This window comes from Stegodyphus dumicola, chromosome 6 (genome assembly GCF_044657685.1).
Source record: "Stegodyphus dumicola isolate Sdum_Otavi_A_Nest chromosome 6, ASM4465768v1".
NCBI lineage: Eukaryota > Metazoa > Arthropoda > Arachnida > Araneae > Eresidae > Stegodyphus > Stegodyphus dumicola.
In genome coordinates this window covers 167638927-167661855 of record NC_140773.1, presented here as the reverse complement: position 1 = coordinate 167661855, position 22929 = coordinate 167638927, and positions in this window count along the sequence as shown.

Sequence of the window (22929 nt, the reverse complement as noted above, 5' to 3'; positions counted from 1 at the left end):
CGTAAAATTTCCCAGGAGTATTGATTATCATGTCCCTTCCACCATTTTCCAAAGTCTATCAATCGTGGTGGGTTTGCGCTTAGAAAGATTTCTTTTCAAGAGACCAAACGTAAAGTAGTCCATATGTGAAACGTCAGAAGAATACATTGGCAAGTATATAAGCAATACCTGTGTAAATAAGCCTTCGTGTTTCCATGGAATGCAATGGAACCTTTTGAAGTGCGATTTGTTGCTTTATCTTCATGAAGTCTTCCTCTTTGAAAGTCACTGAGATGAAGAAATAGAATTTCTTCTCCAAATATTGGACGTAAACTTTCTCTTGATGTATATATCCAACACTTGTATAAATAAATCTTCATTTTTTCAAGGAATACAATGATACCTTCCGAAGTATAACTTGTTGTTTTATTTTGATAAAATTCGTTCTTTAAAAGTCATTGGAATGAAGAAATGGAACTTTTGTAATTATAGGATGTAAAACGTTCTCTTAACTGTACGTTGAGTTGATTTTAATACTTTTTTCCACTCTTCTTGTTTTTAATTTTCTATTTTAAAAGAATTCTGCAACAACTTAAACCGCTTACCGAAACTTCCTTTGCTTTGACGGAACCCGGTTTATGCAATTCTCTGTTTACAATAAAATAGACCTTTTCCTGTTGCGGAAATTCAGGTAAACCAATGCTTCATCAAGGATCACAACGCATTTCAATTATCTCCAGCAAAACAGTTTTAATACAGCGTTCTGCCACATGCTTCAGCAAACGCTGTTGAATATTATGATTTTTAGGTTTCTAAATTTGTACATGTTCATTTATTATTCTATTCATTGCTTTTACAAATGTGTTTAATGACTTTTCTGCGTCGACGGATTTTCTATTGTGTCCAGAAATTTAAGTTTAGAAAAATTTTTCGCTCCTTTCCATGTAGGAGTAATGATTGGAGATGCTTCTCTTTCCAAATAATAGTGTTGCTTATCTTGCTTTTGGAAATTTCAATGCCATGCATTTCACAACATTTTGAAACATGGAATAGGAATTTTTCTCTTTGGAATGTGCAAAGGTATATCCTTCAATCCGCAGCTTATGTACATGCCATATTTAGAAAGAGGAATCAATCTAAAAGCAGCATTCGATATTTCTCATTTCAAATAATAAGTTGTTGGTAGAAATTTATATTCCAAATCATTTCCTTTTTTTTAATTTTTCATCGAAATCGTTCTAAAAATGTGTAAACATCCTCTGTAATTTAGCAAATTTCACAAGTTTTCCTTTTGTAACATTAATTGCAACAGTTTGATTATTTTTCACTTTTAAACAATTTTAATTTATATCTATTAATTACTAATATTGATTGACTTAAAGTTTAAAATTATTTAAATCTGAAAAACGCTCAAACAGTTGGAAATCAGAATGCCATTAGAGTCCCTACCAAAAATAGATTAAGAACTATTTTCTATCTAAAATCAAAGAAGAGCTTTGAAATACGAATTAGATAATTTAAGATTGAGATCTGTCCGCTACACTATTCGCTAAACAATGTACCGCTGATGTAAAAAATTAAAAATATTTTTTTGAGAGTTTAAAACGCGTCTTACATCAGCTTAACACAAATGTCTTCAAAGCGTGTGGTATATTTTAATTTACTTGTTTGTTTTCAACTGCATTCTCATGTTGGAAGATGAACAGCGACGGATTTACGAATTATGCGGACAAATTCATTCAATTTTTCATAAGACACAGGCAAAAGGCTGCTACAGGAATTGGCTGTTTACAGGTATGTATACATACAGTTTTCAAAAAGTTAATTAGTCATTAGGGGCTCCAAGGAAAACGGAGATACACACTGTTTGCGATATACGTGACTCCAATCATAAATACACTATTCGGGAATTCTGAGTTTCTAGTTTAATTATTTTTGTGATTGATAATGTGTTTATACTTAAAAAATAATATTCTGAGTCTCTTGATCTGGGTATTTCTAGATTCCAAAATGCTATAAAAATAACGGTTTTCAAAATTTATTTTGACAACCGTTATTTTTATAACGGATTTTTATAATATAGTTTAAAAAGTCGTATTGAGACTTTAATCTATTATCACCTTTATTGATAAAAAATTGGAGTTCAGCACTCAAATTGAAATTAAAAATTGTGATGAAATTACAAATTGTGATGTCTAAACTTTAAATGATTCATTTCAAAATTATAGAAATATAACGCATAAGACTTTTAAACGCAAAATTTTATCATTTTTTATATTTATCTTCTAAGCACGCAAATTTCCATGATTTTACGATAACCAGTTAGACACGTAAACTTTTATGATTTATCGATGTCCCCATTCAGACACGTAAACTTCTATGATTTATCGATATTTCATTTAGACACGTGAGCTTTCATGCTTTTCCAAAGCATTCTCTTTTAAATTGTCTTCGGACATGCACCGGGACATCTCATGAATAGCTAGATGCCTTATATAAGCAGATGTTAATTTTAAAATGTCAAATTGTTTACGATTAGCACTTACTCCTTTATTTTTGCTCACATCATTAATTTTAGTTTGAATAAATAATTCTATTCAATACCAACATGCCAATTCAATTCAGTACCATGCTATTCAATACCATTACGCGTGTTATTGAATAGCCTTTCAATAACATGCGTATTTTTGTATAGTTTTGTAAATATTTGTGTTGTTTGACTGTATATTAGTTTTTATGCATTTTTATAATTTTGTGCATTGCTTTTATGTATTTATTTGTTTAGAGGGCGTATTTAGTCTAATAATTTAGTCGGATTATTTAGTCACATTTGTGACCACCTTTCATGATTGTTGAACACTTATTTCATGTAAAAGCTTTTGATCTTGAATTCATCGATGTTTAAATTTTAAAAAATACCTCAGTTAGAAGGCGGTATAAGCAGAACATCTCCTGACAGCAACGCATTTTACCGTGGTGACTTCTTGGAAGTTTCCGGGAAACGCACTTTTGAAGTCTTAAAGAGGTTTTTTCCGAGGCTTCCAGAAGTACTGGCAACCCTACGGCGAGTCAGCCAGTTCCTACTTAGCTGAACAGCAAGTTCAGATTTGTGCAATTACTTGAGATTTCTATGTGAATAATATTTATTCTTTGCGAAAACTTTTGCATCTTAAGGAAATTTTGTTTTATATCTATTGTTTTTCTTGATTTATTTACAGGTATTTATTTTGCTATGAACTGTTATTTATTTCAATAAACTATCAGCTTTCTTCCCTTCTCATTTGGTTTATTTATTAAAGATATTTCTATAAAGCCTTAGCTCGCGACAATATTCATTGTTTCGAAAGCATTGCACAAGAAAATATCTTTCTAACAGCTTGTGAAGGAGTTGAATCCCAAATCATTTTGAATGCCTTTACTTCACGTAAAAACAACGCTTCTTATCCGAAATAATAAGTATTAAAATATCTAAAGCGAGTCGACTATTGATATTTTCGTATGACTGGTAATTTTGAAGGCGAAATGCTGCATTGATATGCTCTGTATGAACTTATCATTAATTGAAAAAAAGCAATCAATATTTATTCAATTGTTTTGTGTTGCATATACATGTTTTCCTAGAAGTTATTTAAATTTATTTTGAAGCTTAATTATGCATGTACTTTGTTATACGTATATCTTGGCTTTATTACACTTTAACCTGATCTTAAAACCTTGTTAAACATCAATACTTTAACTGTACATAAGTGATGGAGATCTAAAGCAGCTATAATCAGTTTAAATTGCAAATATTTTCGATTAGTTTCTAAAGTTTAAATTGAACCCTCTTCTTCAGCTGTTGGAATGACTGATGACATTGTGACGGAGCCGTTTTAAGCTTTTATAAATATATGGAATAAGGAGATAAATATCTAATACTGAGATCGGGTTTTGAATCCCGAGAAGGCATGGAATGTTTGTAAATGTGTAACATCTGTGCGGCTACTTAGCAACTGTGTGCTAAGTAGCCGCACTTTTTACTGTGTGCAAGTAAATAATCAGACAAAAAACTTTTCTGCTAATATGACGACTTTATTTAAACATTTTTGTTGCTTTTTTTTAATTTTTAATTTCCCTCTGTAGGATAAATCTGCAATAATCATAAATCATAATCAATTTTCTTTGCATTGGTAAAACCATGTTTGTAAATCCTTTTCTTCTCGTTTTCGACCAAAATAAATCGTTTTTATTGAAATCAATTAAGTAAACCCATCTATCATCACGTATCTCAATATATTTCCATTTATCTCGTACTAAATAGTATTCATTCATAATCATATTCTACGTTCAGCTATAAGCCTTACTGAAAGCTGATGAAAACTGAAAATTTTCTTTCGCAGATGTTTATTTTATTATTTATTATTGCTGCAGATGCATTTGCATCTGCAGCAATAATAAATAGAGGCTCTGCAACTGATATCGAAATCTATATATTTTCTGCTGTTACTGGTATTTTCACTTAAGAAATTTTAAATCAGAATATACATCCATTTGAAGTAATCCTTCGAAGTCTTCTTTTCGTGTAAAAGCGATGATTAACGGTTTTCCTTTTCGATTAATAATATTGTTTATTTTGTATTTGGAAATTCTAATACCATAATAAAAAGAGAATATTTCTCCTTGGAAAGAGCAAAAACATATTCCTTGAACAACGGCTTTTTTCTGTGCTACATTTTGAATAAAAAATAATTGTAAAGGCAGCAGACGAAATTCTCACTTCAAATTATACTCTATTGACAGAAAGTTTTATTCCAAAGCATTTAAATTTTATTAATATTTTATTGGAACTTCTGTAACAGTAATAACACCCTCTGTAACTTCGAAGTTATGTCAAAGAACATTAGAAATACAATGCTGCACTCTATTCCGCTCCTCTTCCTTAGAAACTTGAGAATATTTTATTTCCACTAGCATAATCACCCGCAGATTGAAGTGCACTTTCAATAATATTTATTTACTTCTATTGCCAGTTTTAAAATCTTTATCAATACTAGCTTCAATGTAGAAAAAAACACTTATTCCATTGAAAACGTAGTTGTTGTGTAAGCATTACTTTTTATATTAATCAGTTAAAATTTTATGTTACAGAAACAAACATATCGAAAGAATTTAATCTTTTTTCAATTTTACACATTTAACATACAGTGTCTCACAAAAGTTATGGGACACTTGTTCTTTACAAAAGGAAACTGTAATAAAATAAATTTAAAAAACATGTAAATATTTTTTGTGGGTGTGTTTCATACTTAAATTTAGTAACAATTATTACATAGCATACATTTTCTCAAAATATTAAAATATGAATTTAATAAAAATACAATTGTTTAGAACGGAGCAAGAAAATGGCTCACATAAGTGATGGACACCATTAGATACTACTACATACTACAATAAAAATATTTTTGGGGTTTTTTATTTTTACTCAAAAGCAATTGGCAATAATTTATAAAATCGTCTGCAGTATTTCTCTCTATTTTGTTTTGGAATTTTGGGGTTTTTTAGCTCTGTGCAGCCATGAATGCTAAACGAAAAGAAATTTTGCCTGAAGTTCGAAAATTAGTTATTAATTTGCATATTGAACGTGGAAAATCTATAAGAAAAACTGCTGAAACAGTTAATTTGAGTCATTCAACAGTTTTCAAGATCATTAAACGATATAAAAAGAATCATATGATTCAGGATAAAAGAAGACCTGGCCGACCATCAAAGCTATCCAATGGAATAAAGCGAATTATCGTTCGAAATATTAAAAAAAAAAATCCAAGAATTAGTGCTCCTAAAGTTGCTGCTGATTTACAAGCATTATATGAAGTAATTGTTAATCCTGAGACTATTAGAAGAGTAATTCGATCTGCAGGATATCACAATGGAGCAGCCGGGAAAAAATTCTTCGTAAGTGAAAAGAATAGAAAACTCAGACTGGCTTTCTAAAAATCCAACATAAATAAGAATTCTGATTACTGGAATGAAGTTATATTTTCTGATGAGAGTAAATTTAATATATTTGGTTCTGACGGTAGAATCTTGGTGTGGAGAAAACCCAGGGAAGAATTTCGTAAACATAACTTGGTGCCAACAGTAAAACATGGTGGAGGAGGAGTTATGGTATGGGGGTGTATGTCGTCCGCTGGAGTTGGTAATCCTGTTTTTATTGACAGTATAATGGATCGGTACAAGTATATTGACATTTTAAATCAAAATTTGAAATCTTCAGCACGAAAATTGAACCTTCATAACGATTTTAAATTCTACCAGGACAATGACCCCAAGCACATTGCTTTGAACGTTAGACTCTGGTTTCTGTATAACTATCCTGAAATAATAAAAACACCACCAAAATCTCCAGACTTAAATCCCATAGAGAATATTTGGCAAGAATTGGAATCAAGAATTCGCAAACACACTATTTCTACAAAACAACAATTAAAATCGGTGCTTCAAGAAGAATGGGGTAAATTCACTCCAGAAATCACAAAAAAAATTAGTCGAATCCATTCCAAGAAGATTAAATCATGTTTTAAAAGTAAAAGGAAATCCAACAAAATATTAAAACCTTTTAAAAAGCAAAATTTTTGGATAAATATTTGATGGAAAAGTAGGTGTCCCATCACTTATGTGAGCCATTTTTTGCTCCGTTCTAAACAATTATATTTTTATTAAATTAATATTTTAATATTTTGAGAAAATGTATGTTATGTAATAATTGTTACTAAATTTAAGTATGAAACACACCCACAAAAAAATTTTACATGTTTTCTTAATTTATTTTACTACAGTTTCATTTTATAAAGCACAAGTGTCCCATCACTTTTGTGAGACACTGTAGTTCAGTTTTCAAAAAACTACAGTATTTCTAAACATAAGTTATAAATGTTAAATTTATGTCTTTTTACTTAGTATGCACAATTAAGATATCTAGAATTTCTATTACATGTAAATAAGGCTATTATAACGCACACTATAGATACGTATAGAATTTTAAACAGTTTTCATCAAATGAAACAAACATATTGCATTAATTATATCGGCTTTTCCGAAACATAATGTTCTTTAATTGAAATACGAATTAAAATAAAATACCAAAACTAGAAGGAATTTAGATAAAAATTTTATGCGCGACTGCATTCCAAAAAAAGTAAAAAAAAAATACATACACAAATAAATATTTTCCCACTTTTAGAAAATTATTCTGCGGAAAAACTGAAAGCAGAACTTTTGCAAAATAATTTTAATTCTAAATCGTTGAATGTATTTCATTTGCAAACGTAACATCTTTATTGCATATTTTAATACTAAAACGTATTTTACGGCTTAATATTACTAGAAAATTTCATATTTTTTTCAATTTATCATTATTAAAGAAGTCAAACATTTTTCCATTTAATAATATATAATTTATTTATCTTATTATTACCAATCATTTTAGCAATTAATTAAGATAACCAGTTAATTATTGCCAAGCTTTTTAATGATTAAAAAAGACCTTATTCAAAAAATTTCAAAAACAAATTTTCAAGTCTACCTTCCTGAATTTTAATCTTTGCATTAAGTAAATTGCGTGTTTTAGTTATAATTGTGTGTTTCCTTAAAAATTCAAGTGGTGTGATACCGAAGAATTAACAAGAAAGAAAAAGAAGGAAGATATTTCTGTTCTGAGTCACATGATATGTAAAAAATAACTATGACTCGCCATTATAACTTTGGCACCTGACGTGTATCACTTGAAATTCAGGTGGATAGATTACATGAATTACAGTATGTAGTAACATGCTAATTGTTCTTTGCATTTTTTCTGCAGTTTTCGTAGAATAAATGTATTGGTTATGTCTTGTATCTTTTTTATGGGCCCGAAATATCTTTCCACTTAATTTTATGACAAGAAATACTATAGTTTAGCTTAAAATTATGCCATTTAATTTGCAAAAGGCGAGCGCCTGAAACTAGAATCAGAATATAGAGAGAATGTGTCAGAGAATTTTCTTTTGGATTTGTGAAAATACAATTTTGGCAGCTTTGTGGATTGTATAATATTACGAAATTCTTAAAAGCGATTTCATATGTCCTTTTATAAGTTGGGCTTTAAAAGAAAGGGCTATACTGTTTTGGGAAATACTTTAGTGTTATGTTGTTGGGCCTGCCATTGGACTGAAAGGAACTCTAAAGGTTTTATCACATGGTTTAATCTTGTGGACTGAATTTTGTATTAACTAAAACAATAGTAATATTAGGGCGTTCAGTTGATTTACACATATTATACAGGAGTTACTTTACTTGCAGAGATGATATATAATTTTCTACTGATGACCACAGTAAAAACGTTTTTCGAAATGGAGCTTTAATTACTGGCCAAAGATTTTCATATTACGGATTCTCTTCATGTAGTGGAAACTGTCACTTATATCAAAGTTTGTAGTTTTAGTTATGGCACTGCGGAGCATGAACAGATGGTCAGCAGGGAGTCTGCAAGCAACGCCAGAAAGGCAGAGTGCTTTCTAGAAATTAGAGCTCTAATCTTGAGAGGTGAAATGGGATAAATTCCTGAAAATCTAAGTGCAATTACTAATGTCTTATGAATCCATAACGTAGACTGTTAAGTGGTTTTATATGTAGCATTTCACCGTACGAACAAGAGGTACCGCATCAGCCAATCAGCAGAAGTGCACATCATCACATGCTCTGTTCTGCGTCACACCTTCTCGCTCGCTTCACAGCCTCTTTTGGCGGGTTCCGATGCCGTTGGAGTAGAAAGACCGGATACGCAATGCTCCTGGTACGAGTCTCATTCCTGTGTGTAGAACAAAATATATTTTATATCAAATGCTGTTTCATTCAATATATAAAGTCCGATCAACCGGTATCACCTTTGATGGTCACTCACCTTTACATGTATTATGTAATTTTGATTCAAATTTCTGTTTGAATTGTAATCAATAAAACCATATTAAACTGAAGCAACTATATCTCCCATAAATCTAAAGATTCGAAATCTGGTAATTTTAAGCTGTAATATTTGAGCTAGAGAAACAACTACACTATAGGATAAGTAAGTTAAAGCTCAGGTTTTCATCAATAGCACTTTGGATTGCTTTGGCGGAAAAGTTGAGGGTCGCCATCTTTAGGATGTTGAACTATTTGTTACCGAAAGGGCTGCCCGTTCGGTGTTTTGCAGATGTGCCTGCTATGTATTTATCTCTGACATATCAAAAGCAGCGAATGACTTTCATCACCATTAGAATTATGATTTTCTAAAATGCGTCTTTCTTGAGCGAAGCTTTTTTGAAAGTAGAGGGTCTCGGTTTAAAATAATTATGATATCGTATAAAATAGTTAAGTGTATGGACGATGATACCTTTTAAGCTAAATTAAAATAATACTGCATAAACTATGTGGGTATTGGAAAACATCTTACATGGGCCCCGTATTTACAGTGATTGCTACACGTATTCAAAATGTTCTTGATGATAAGGATGATGATATATATAAAAGGATGTTAGGAATGAGTTTCTGTAATGAGGTAGGGATTATCTTTACAAAAGTTACGAGTTGTAGTGGCGTGCTGTAAAAATATTAGTGAATAGCAGAATTTCCTCCCCAAATGTTTTGTTTATTTACTTATTGTGGTGTTCCTTAGCGATCCCGCGAACTATTACAATTCCAAAAGTGCATCGGAAACGTCCTGGACCAGAGACAACGCAGTTCTGCTTACTAAAAAACGAAATAATTGCTGGAAACATTGAGATTCATAAAATGATGTAAATAATGCCTATTACTTTTGTATTATAATTGAACTAAGAACTACAGTGTCGTTGATTATTTCCAGAATTTAAGTTATAGGAGAATTTCATGATTATCAGATAACCTCAGCGATGAAAATTTTACCAATATTTACAATTATTCCTAAAGTTTTAAAAATTATTACAAGAAATAAATGTATAAATAAAACTGCAAGTGATTGTGTAAAAATACGTCACTGCACTAAGCATGTGCTTGACGACCTTTCGATAATATTGCATCTGCAGTGCGCCAGATATACGCCGTTACAGAATTTTCTTTGTTTCCCAGTTTATCGGCTAAGAGCTATTTAAGAAGAAAGAAAAATAACTTGAAGGGAAAATAATTATTAACACACAAGTTTGGAGATAGAAAGAAATAATTCTAATATCCGGAAAATTAAAGCTAGAAAGCATCACAGGAAACTGAATTCGTTTATCATTTTGCCATTAAAACTTCGAATAAATGATTTTGGTCCCCTTCTTTATATGAGCTAAGAGTGTTTACTATTTTATATAATCATTTGCTATATTATGTAGTTAGGCCGCATAATTATTAAATATAATTTAACAAATAGTATAAGTGTTAATCTCCTTTATAGTGTTAATTGTTTCATATTTTGCTTGAAGTATAAGGTATTTCTCCCGCCTTCTTGGCATTCCTTCGTGGCTGCACGCTAGGCACGTATTCCAGTGTGCGTGGTTCGATTCCTGGCGAAGGCGTTGATCATTTTTCATCTTTCCTGCTTCAAAAAAAAAAAAAAATACCTAATGTCTCTACAGTGGCTCCCGAAATTAAACGTCGTGGATGAGGATTCTCCACACCCAGGATTTTGCGATTGGGTCCCCTGAAAACCACAATCGCCCTTTAAAAGAGAGTGTATATAAGGTATTTCTCCCGTATTCTTCGCATGCCTTCGAAGTGCGGTGGTCTGCAGGCTTTCATAACTAAGCGGCTTAATTATGAAAATTAGCACTCCATCGGACGCATTTGATCTGCTAGGCACACCTCGAGCACTTTCCTGTTTCAAATGCCGTTATTCCTTCTTCGTTTGCCCTGCCTGTTTCAAATGCCATCACTTCTTCTTCATCCAGTTACCTTTCCCTCTTCCAGTGGCACCGGCAGTCATAAGGTCAGTCAGTGAGCAAGCAGTTCACTTGGTATATATATAAATATAACGGGTGGCCATAATTAAACTGTCAGTGCTCACAGTGTTCTGTAGCGCGATCTATTTGCGAGAATGACGCCACATTTTGTAGGAAGATTAAACAAGACGGGGGACGAAGTATTCCGCGAAAAAAAATTAGTTCCAAAAATCACCGCTAGGGCAATATTTGGCACTGTGTAATAGAAAATAGAGTGTTAGCAAACGCAAATCAATACGGAAATTACCTTTTATTTTGCATTCAAATGAGGTTCAATGTGGCTGCCGTTGTTGTGGACCACATATTGCATTCTGTGCACAGTATGCACAACAGCAGAAAGTAACATGTCTGCAGTAATCTCCCGTACAGTCCGTGATATGTTATCCTTCAACGTAGACAGGTTCTGGACCACTCCTTGATAGACCTTGGACTTAAGGTAACCCTATAGCCAGAAGTCGCATGGGGTAATATCAGGCGACCGAGGTGGCCATGCAGTTGGAAAGTAGCGGCTAATGACTCTTTCTGTTGTGAATTTCTGTCATAGCATCTGTTGCACCCGTACATCAATGTGTGGAGGGGCTCCAGCTTGCATGAAAATTATTTCCCCCCAGGCATTGTCTTTGCTGAAGTGCCGGAATGACAAGCTGTTCAACATGTGGCGATATTTCTCTCCGGTAACAGAACAGGTTTCCGGTTCTGTCGGAGTAATGTTCTCATAGAAGAATGGACCTACGATAAATTCTGCTGTGAACCCACACCAAACAGTTACCTTTGGTGAATGTAAGGGAATTGCTGTGACTGCATGTGGTGATTTCTCATCCCAAATTCGGAAGTTCTGGGTATTCACAGTTCCATTCAGGTAAAAGTGGCCCTCGTCTCCTCATAAGATCATCCATCACGGCCAAGCATCATCCACCTCCATTCTGGCAAGAAACGTGAGAGCAAAAGTCAATCGCTTATCATGGTCGGGGTACAGTAACTCCTGTACACGGCTGATCTTGTACGGATAGAAGTTGATAATCTTTCCTAAGATTTTCCATACCGTACTGTAAGGCATATCCATATTCCATAAGGCATATCATAATAAAAGGTAATTTTATTCCGTATTAATTTGCATTTGTTAACACTCTATTTTCTATTACACAGCGCCAAATATTCCTCTAGCGGTGACTTTTGGAACTATTTTTTTTTCGCGGAATCCTTCGTCCCCCGTCTTGTTTAATCTTCCTAGAAAATGTGGCGTCATTCTCGCAAATAGATCGCGCTACAGAACACTATGAGCACTGTCAGTTTAATTATAGCCACCAACACTGAAGTCTGCTGAGCTACGATGGCAATTTTTTATGCCTTATACACATCTATCGATTTCTGGCCAAATTTAACGACGTTTCGGAAGTTTCTAGAAACAGATTGCTGTGTCTAATACAACATAGGAAGATGTTTCTAAAATATTATAATATTTCCATTTTCCTCTTATCCTTTTTAGACGAAGATATATAACAATGCTTGCGAAAATGAGAAAAATCAACATTCTTATATTTCTTCTTTACTCCTTTTATAGGATCTCATTTTTTTTTTTAATTTTGTAGTGTTAGGTTAGTCATTTGAGAATATATCAGTGATGATACAATAGATTCTTTCAGTTAATAATTTGTTAATTAATATATCAAGATGGCCATGCAGCATATATATCCCAGCAGAGTCAGTTTAATCTCAATTTACTGCTGCAATTAGTTGAGAGTGAGCTTACTGTGTTTACAGATTGTTCTTAAGGAGAGAGTTTACTGTTTTATTCTCTCTATTCAACTCGTGAAAAACGTACGCGATTGAACGTGATATTTTCTTTCTTACTTATAAATTTTCATTAACAAAGTATCGTACATTTTTAACCAAATTCTGTTTCGAGGAGAAAGAAAAAGCATCTGGGAAACCAAGTCCCAAACTTCACACCAAATACAAAGACTACATAATAAATAGAATTCAGATGTAAGCATCCTTAAACACTGAAAAAACATTACAAACTGTATTTTAGATGATTGATTTAATTTCGAATTCAAAGTAATTTCTTTGGTAGAGGATGTCAATTTCTGACAGTTTAAAATTATTATTAAATAAAACGCTTACGCAGTCCTTTAACCAGAAGTTACAGTTAAGAAATACTGTAAGGATCCTAAGTTTTACTAACGTTTATTTTATTTTTAAATCTTTACTATCACTTCTTATTTTCTACTTCCGGCCAGAATTAAAAGCTTTAACTTATTTATGCAAATTTGTCTTGCTAATGCCAAGTACTTAAGTTGTGGCTTTTTGCCAAGCAAGAGAGAGGAAGGAGTTGTTAGAAGCAGGCCGCTTGCCATAGAAGTTTTACTCGGTTGCTGGTTGCCTTCAAGGCCAGAGGTTTAGTCCTCTTGATAATTTTAAACGTATCGTAGTTTTAACAGCTCTCTGTACTACATACGGATTTTATTAAATAACGGCCAATCTTTAAGTTAGGCACTTGTATATTAATCCAAAGTTAGTTTTAGTTAAAGTTTTAGTTAGTAGTTTTATATTCTTACGTTCAGCCACAAGTGGTTGGTCTCTGTATTCCGAAGTTCCGGAAATCTCTGTAAAGATAGAAAAAAATAAACGGTTTCGTATACCCTTCCTGTGTGTATTGTCTACTTCACAGTTTATTGAACATAGCTTGAGTAAGCTCCCTGTTCCGAGTCAGGACAGTTGATGTTTCCAAAGCAAGTAAAGAGAAACACAAGTCCTGTTAATACAAAACGATTGTCTATTAGAGGAATGAAAACTAGCAATAAATTATTATTAAAACCTTAATAAATCAAATTTAAGTATTTCTGTGTACTAACATCATGATTTAATAATGAAATAGTCTTTCAAAGGGGTCTACTATAAGTTAATATCTTTAATTCGTTTGCAACTGCATAACTTCGCTCGGATTTATTAACTTAAAAATCAAACAAAATAATGTAATGTAGTTCTAGGATATAACATTTTTATTTTGACATTATAAACTACAGATTATGATTAAGTATCACATACATGTTGCAAAATCTGTAAAGACATTAGGAATCTTAAAACGAAAGATATTTCAAAATCTTTTTCTGCCTTCCTCAGGATGGATCAAGCAACGATCTACATCCTACAAGACTGATAAGCAGATCACTACACCACAAAAGCACACGGGAGGAATATCTGAGGATTATATTGAATTCCTTACATTGCTGGAAAATTGCTGGAAAAGGACTGCGGAAGCGCATTCAACCAATTGAATTTCGTGTTTTTTTAATTTTACATCATGTGTTTAGAGCTATAAGCAAAGTAAAGAATCTTGAAAAATTGAATGCGTCATCGCATTCACATTTTATTCCTTCCTCTAAATGGCATCAAGGAGGGAAAGGAACTCAATTCCATACTTTTTTCTTCGATTTTTTTAATTTTAATAAGTCAAAGATCTCCCAAGCATGAAGAACATGAAATTGACCACAATTCAACATAAGTAGTTAATCATTCACCGTATAAAACAACGTATTTCATTACATATTAGTTATAAAATACAAGACAAAGCATGTTCATTAATCAGTTAGTGGTGAACTTTCAAAAAGGCTACCTCTCGAATATACAAATCGAATCCAAAATCTGCTATGTCAGAGAGCTCTCTACTGATGGAAAAGAGCATAAATTTTAAAACATTGCTAAATAAATGGAATTTAAAACATTTACAACAACTGAACACATTTGTACCCTAGATATTGTTTGTGCTTTCGTGTCATAATCATAAAGGTAATAATAGTTCTACAATATGTTTCTAATTAATTTGAAAGTGTTGTTGTGAACAAAACTCTCAAAATTTTCTTATCGCTAGATGTTACTTCTTTACACATCTGACTGCAGCAAGTCTTAACGTAGTATGTGTAGTCAATTACTACAAATTAAAATGTAATTATTGATTTTCTGAACATTTAACACAATTATCGTTAGAGTTATATTTACAAATTAGGTACAATTACAGTGATATAAAAAGTCTACTTATTTCAAAACTTTTGAAATTTGAGCATCTCAAATTTAAATACAGGGGACCTCATTTTCTAAACGCAGCAAACTGAAAAATTTTTCAATGCTTGCGCAAAATTCTATAAACATGATTACCCCTCCCGTTATTGACCAGGCTGACCTTCGTGCATACGTGAGACACACTGCAAGAATCTTAGTAATCACCACGCTTGCTTACGTGTACATTCTTTAATGCAGTGGTTTCAAACTTGTAACTTTCGGAACTTGCGGCCTCCGAAGCAGTTATACACGGACTGCAAATATATTTCAATTAAATTAATTAACATTATTATGATATTATTTAAGGTTTTTCATGATTTTGAATCTAGTTTTACATTATTTTTGTTATAATTCTGAATGAGCGGGAAGAACTCTCTAGAAAATCTACAAATAGTGCTAATTAATTTTCACTGTGATATAAAATAATTATAAAATTTACTCAAAGATTTAACGATACAAATTTGATTACCCTTTTCTCGTACTGCCAAAAGATAAATACCCTCGGCTGCAAAATGTTGCAAAATGTAAAATGTTGTAAATAATTGCTTTCTCTGCGAATACATTTATTTATTCATGAGCAGATTTTATTCAAAGTTTAAAATTTATATGCCTGAGATAAAGACCAAGGCGATCAAATTATCTACTATTGGTGAAAAAGATAGTTTCCAGTCATTTTTCAATGCAATGAGATTCTGCAGCTGAAATATATAAAGTATGGAAGCTTGTGGTTATGTGTTTACAAATATACGTATATTTTTTCTATAGATCAAGGAAAAATTCGATAAAAAGAAAAATAATGCTCTCCATTACTTGTTCTCAAAAATTTTTCTGGAATATTTTTTAATTCGTTTATTTTAAATTAAAATTAATCATTTACTGGTTAAATCATTACATTATAATTATATGAATTATACATAGATCTGAAAATTTAATATTGAGCTGTCAGTACGTTTGAATAACAAGATAAAAATAACAGAAATTTCTTGGAGATCAAAAACCTTTAAATCTCCCGCACAAAATTTATATCATCTGAAGAATTATCTAATCGTTGTCACATGTTTTGTTCAAATACTATAATAAATCTCAAACGATGTGTAAAAGAAATTAAGCAAACAGAAAAAAAAGAAACCGTTTTTCACAGACGATTCTGTATTTGTCATTCAATTAATTCATTTCTCACTTCGCGACAAGGCAAAAACACCTAAAAACTCAAAATATCTGAATTTAAAATTACGAAGTAAATCTTAAACACTTTTCCCTCGAATAAATTCCAGACTGCATTAAGCATGATTTAATTCGCAATAATAAAATAAGTCGTTATCTTTGTTGTTGCGAAGCTTGCTTTCTCTAGATTAGCAACAAATCCACTATTTTTCTAAGTTTAAAATGTACAAAAACATGGCCGCCATAGCAAAAATAATTAGCGGCACTTAAACAACTTTTAAGTTGTTGATAATTCTACAAATATTGCATGCAGATTTACTAAAGGCGTAAAAACCTTAACTGAAATATAAAAACAAAATTCAATCATATTTAAAGCCAAAATGCACAATTTACAAACATACAAGAATAGAAAACAGATCCTTGAGCCGGTTAACAGAGTGGATACATATATTTATATACGTTTGATGCGGCCGATTACAACCAAAATACGAAGTGCACATCTGCATGTTACAGCTATATATAAAATTTCAACATTCTGAGGCTACTCGTTTTTCAGTTATACGAGATACGCACGCACAGACGCCACGAAGAATTCTCTTTAGAATTCATTTTAAATCCGTTTTATAATTTTTTGGGGGGAAAGCGTCTTTTATTCAGTCCTTACGTACAGATGTCACGCAAATACGTCGTTAAATTGCATTGGATAGCGGTCAAAATGGATATTTTCATTGAAATATGATACCTGAAATTTTTCGCGATTACAGTACTTCAGTTTTACTTCCAACAAGGAAGTGAAAAGAAAAAAAAAAAAAAAATCAGTTTGTTAGCTTTTTTTCAGATCGTAAATTCGGCCCACATTGCAATTTGATTTGTAGACCATTATTTTAATAAGTTGTGATCTCTCAACTTTCATTAGACACGAATTTTATGCTAGATAGTTAGGTTCGATCTCGCAGAGTTCAGAATATGTTTACATTAAAATTTTAAATATTTTTTTAATCTAAAATTTCGGTAATATACTCTGTTTTTTTTTACTTAAATAATACTATTGTAAATCCCTTTCTCCCTTATAAGAACTGCCGCGGAAAGTGTATTTTACTTCAGATTTTAAATTATTCTTACGGCTTTACCCAAATTAAATAAGAACTTCCATTCAAGTTTCAAAATTTTAATTCTGATTTTGTTATGGATGCCTTCTCAATATATGCAAGTAGGTAAACATACACTGGTGTGCAAAAATTAAAGACGAAGTCGAAAAATTAGCATATCAGCTGAACGAAGAGGCAGAGCGGACAGAAAGACCAATCAGGAGATTAAGTAAGTTGATGTACGGTAGCACATGCGCAAATATGCAGGTAGACGTAATGGGGGAGTGTCTGAGTAGTATAAAGCATGTTGTCGGTGTAGATGTTGTGTAGAGAATTGTCTGATCGCGTTATAAAAACTAGTTGAATGATTTTCTGATTTATGTAAATCTTAATTTTATTTGATTCTGAATTATTTATTTTAATGCTTTAATTTTGGGGAAAAACAGATGCTTCTGGGAATATTTTTTAGTTTAAAGAATATTTTTTATTTTCCTTTATTTTTGTCCAAGCTTTGGTTCATTGTGAAAAGAAGCAGGGAAAGGGAGGCAATTTTGCTAAGTCATGATTTCGCGCGGTTTGTCCTTTAGAATGTTCTAGAAGAAATTTCATTGTGCAGTTGACTTTAGGACAGGAAGCACGTGACAGAAGGGTCAGAGGTTTCCACTTAACCTTCGATGTAAGTGATTCAGGTTGGTGATCGGAAGGTCCGGTTGTTGGCTAAGTGAGGAGGGGCGATCATGCGCGTTCACCTTTTTTTTTCCTCATTCAGGGGTTGAAACGCAAATTTTGCCCAATTTAAGGGAGCGATAATTGAAGCCATAGTGGGAGCCCGCATTTATGAAGGAGAGGAAGAAAATTCGAGTTTGAATCACTTTTCGTGCGGAACTTACTTTTGGACGTTACTCTTGAAACTTGCTCTTGGGGTTGAGCGATAGAAAAGATGTAATTTACGAAGAGAGATGTTTCCCGGCGGGGAGCGGCAAATATGCGCCCCGGCCGCGTTTTGGCTAAGAGGCGAAATTGATAAGTGTACGAGTTCTGCTGAAAGATTTAAAGACTTTTGGAAGTTACTTTTTGCCCGACTTTGGACTAGTTTTGCTGAAGGATTTAAGACTTTCAAAATTAAAACTTTTTTTGCCGGACTTTCAAGGCTGAAGGACTTGTGTGAATGAATAAGTGGTGAGTCAGGCGGATCACGGAGGACACTATCGGGCCGTCGCCTTGCTGTCGAAAAGAAAAAAAATGATCCAGCGAGTATGAAGTATTAATTTCCAAAATTATTGGCCAAGTTCCACCCCGGCCAACATGAGATTTGATACTCGACATCCTGACTGCGAGCTTGAAGATTCTGCTCGGGTGCGGTTTCTAGGGCTTGTTTTCTGCGATGCTGAGCGAACGGATTGGGTTGCTGAAAAATCATTGAGTCGGTGTTATCCGGAATTGCGGCCAGTGACACCTAAAAGCGTGAGACTCCTTAGACGCCTGTGTTCCCCTTACGGAATGAAATTTTCCAGGAATTATGGTGGACTTATAATCCCTTGAATTTTCCCAGAATGCAAGGCCAGCCCGAGACCAAGTCGTCAAAACCTCAGATAAGTGCTTTGTTATCATTTTCCTTAGAACTTTTGGAAATTGGAACTTTACCTTAAATTGAATCTTAAATTAAGTCTACAGAAAATGAATTGCTTCCTTTTTCCCCTTCTTAATTGACCGAGACAAACTTTAAGGTCATCATATAAATTAGTATGTAATAGTGTAATTTGTTTGTGTAATCTTCCTTAGAACAGATGTTAAATTTCAGATGATATGTTCTCTTTAACCTCTTAGAAATTACAGAACGGGTACCCGTTAAATTGAAAGAGTCACGTAATAGATTTGCAAATCATGAATTTAAATGTAACAAAGGTAAATGACAAATTGAAGAATTCCCCTGTGTCTAAAATAAGCAAATTGAAACTGTAACAAAAATAAGAAATTTGACTCTCTGATTAGGATAAGATTTAATTTTAATTGTGAGGAATTTGAATAAACTGGTATTTAATCTGGAAACCTATTACTTATGTTTCTTTTTATCTTTTATGTGTTTTTCTTATATATTTATTGATTTTACATGTTGTTTAGTCGATCCTCTCACGGCGCGGTCCCGGATGCATTTTCACAACGCAATGCATTACCGTTTTACCTATACGATCACTAAAGTGTGGTAATTAGCAAAATCTTAAGAGTTTAGTTTCTCAGTTGATATTTAGTTAGTTACGGTTTCACCTGTCTGTTTCTGCATTAGTTTTCCTCCCTAAGAGGAGGTAGTAACACAGCATTGGTGTCCATGATTTTTACTGCAAAGTAAAGAAACAGAACATAGTTTTTTTTTTTTTTTTTTTTTTTTTTTTTTTTTGTAACTCAACATAAGATCAGTATTTCTGGCAAAGAGATTGCACGCCGTATAGCAGTTAAAATCACACCGAGTTGCTGCCTCAGCGAGAAATGGCGAATAATCAATCTGTTAGACGACATCTGGATGCTTTTACCCGAGGTCGAATCATTGGAAAGTTGGAGGAAGGCCGCAGTGTGACAAGTGTGGCTGCAGAGTTCGGAATTGCTCACAGCATCGTTTCACGACTTTGCAGACAATTTCAAACTACAGGAACAGCTATCCGGGGGTTTAGTAGTGGTCGTCCACAAGGAACCACACCCGCAGATGACTGGTATATCGCCTTACAGGCCAGAAGAAACAGGCGGCAGACAGCGGAGAAATCGCTAGACACACGACACAGGCGACTGGACGACCGATATCGCGTTTTACCGTGGCCAGAAGACTGCACGGTGGTGGTCTGTTTGCACGACGCCCTGTACGGTGTGTACCTCTAACGCCTGCCCATCGGAGAAGGCGTTCTCTGTGGTGCCGGGAACACCGGAATTGGAGAGACAATGAATGGGGACGAGTACTCTTTACAGATGAGAGCAGATTGAGTCTGAGTAGCGATTCTCATCGCATACCCATCTGGAGAGAGCGGGGAAGCCGCAGTCATCCCTAGAACATCATTGAAAGGGACAGGTATGGAGGTGGCGGTGTTCTCGTTTGGGGAGGCATCATGCTTGGTAGTCGTACAGACCTTCTCATCTTCGACGCAGGTTCAGTCAACGGGACCCGTTATTGTAACGAGATTCTTCTTCCCTATGTGCGTCTTTTTAGAGGCGATATAGGTCCGCAGTTCCTTTTCATGGACGACAATGCACCATGTCATCGCACAGTAGCTGCCGAACAGCTCTTAGAGAGTGAGGATATTGAACGTATGGATTGGCCAGCACGATCTCCGGATCTCAATCCCATCGAGCATTTATGGGATTTTCTAGGCAGACGCTTGGCAGCTCGTGCCTTACCACCAGTAACGATTCCGGAGCTTCGATTGGCGCTACAAGACGAATGGGCAGCAATGCCTCAACAACTCATTGACATCCTCATTCTCAGCATGGGCAGGCGCTGTGAAACCTGCCTAGCAGTCAGGGGATATCATATCCCCTATTAAAGACCGGATGTTTCTTGCTGGACACCCATCAGAGGATGTTTCGGTCTTCAGTCGCATTGCGCTCCATGCTACTTTTTCAATAAAGCTTCTTTTTATCCCTCTGATTTCTCTTTTAGTAAGTGTTGCTTACATTAGTCATGTCCTTACGTATTGGGGATCTTACGGTATTAAATGTGTTGATTTGGAAAGCTTTTGTACAAAGTTATATTGAAAAAACCGTCTCGTCCTTAATTTTTGCACACCAGTGTATGTGAAAAGGTGCACATCGAAGAGGATAGACAAAAATTACTGGGTGCCCATTTATTAGATATCATTTAAATTTAAATATGAAAAATTGTCAGGTAATAGGTATTGTCAGGTAAATTTTGCATTAAAGTTGTAGAGTTATTAGGTTTTTTTTAATGTGGGAAGCGTGAAAAATTAGCAATGACTTTGCTAGGACTCGAACCTGGACTTCTCGCACGGAGTGTGCCAACCGTTACACCACGAAGGCATGCAGAAAGAAGAATAAAAATACCTTATAAAGTTATAGTTGAAAGAATATTGTCATAGGCCTCTGAAAATTCAAAACTGCTAACTGTACGGTAAAATATCTGGGGGAGTATATTTTTTATATAAATTAACTGTAAAGAATTGGCAACTGAATATATTTCTGACGTACAGGTGCGCATTGATATGATCTAACATTTCCCTTTCAATAATAAATATTCCAACATGAAAACTTTCAAAATATATTTCTTTAATATTTTTCCATCTTGCACCGAACAAAAACGCATAGAATATTCTGAATTGCATTTATTTCCTCATTCAATAGCTAATAAAGGGAATCAGATAAAAAAAGGCAATAATACTTTTTATTACTATATACATAAATCTCTTTTGCTCGTAGTAAATGTCTGACTGTGTCCTTACAAGTTAGATGGATTTTCATTACTAATTGTGCAATCTTGATATTTTTACTTTTATATAAGACAGTAAGACGGTAAACATAATTTAACTTTCATATTCAAAATGACGAGTTTCTTTAAGCAGTTTTAATATTCTTTTATAGCCTTCTAAAATCAAATTTTGAAATTTACTAACATTTAAGGAAAGTCAGTTGTCTTTATTTTGTAGATCATCCAAGTTTACTTTACTTTCACCTAAATTTTTCTTTCAGAACAAATTCCTCAATTCTTATACTACACGAGCAAACATACATACTAAAACCTTCACAAAAGCTACTGTGCTATTTATGAGATGGCTCAAAACAGCTTTTAGTATTAATCTTATCTTCAGAGCCAATAACTGAGCAAAGAAAAAAGTTCAAACTGTCATCGATTTCGAGGCAATATACGGCAATAAAAACTTCTAGTAATAATTTCATTTTGAAAACTGAAAAAGAAATGAATATTCAGGAATCACAAAATGAATACTTCAGTACCCAGAATAAAAAAAAAATCATCTAGGACGAAGACGTTATTTAAAATACTCCAAAGAGAAAAATACGTTCTTCAATCTGATTTTGAAGTCATATTTTGTCAACGCGCATTCTCGCTCTTTCAACCCACACGGATGTCTGTACACTTTCCACCAACTTTATTACATTTTTAGAACACTTTCCGAATTTAAAATGAGCAGATAAACTCACTTCGGTAACTTCGATGATTAAATGGAATTTTCATTTCTTATGCGCTTTTGTGCAAAGTGTCGGTGGTAGGAAAAGATAGCGTAACAGAAATTTGAAGAAGAGTATTTTAGAAGAATAAAATAGAAGAGATTAAATAACTTCTGGATTCTTTTTGTTTTTGTTTGCCAGTCATTTCAAAAATATTACACGATTAGATACATTCTAAGTAATATAGGCCTGTTGCTGCATTTTAAGAAAGGGTTCATAGATTTGGTTTGTGTAATTAGGGCAAAGCACTCGAGAGCAGTTTGCTTAAAGGGAACGATGCTTTTGGGAATTACTTTCTGAGAGAAACTGGCTCGTATAAGTGTTACACGAGGGAAAAGCCAAAAAACTCCCATGCAATCTGCCCGTTCGCCGAAATTTGAACTGTTACCTGTGTTCAGCGATTTTGCTGCTGTGTCGCTGGTAGGCAAATTAAAAAAGTAAATTTTATGTGGGTCCCGTTAAAGTTTTTTTCAGTAACTATTTCTTCAGTATTTACTTTA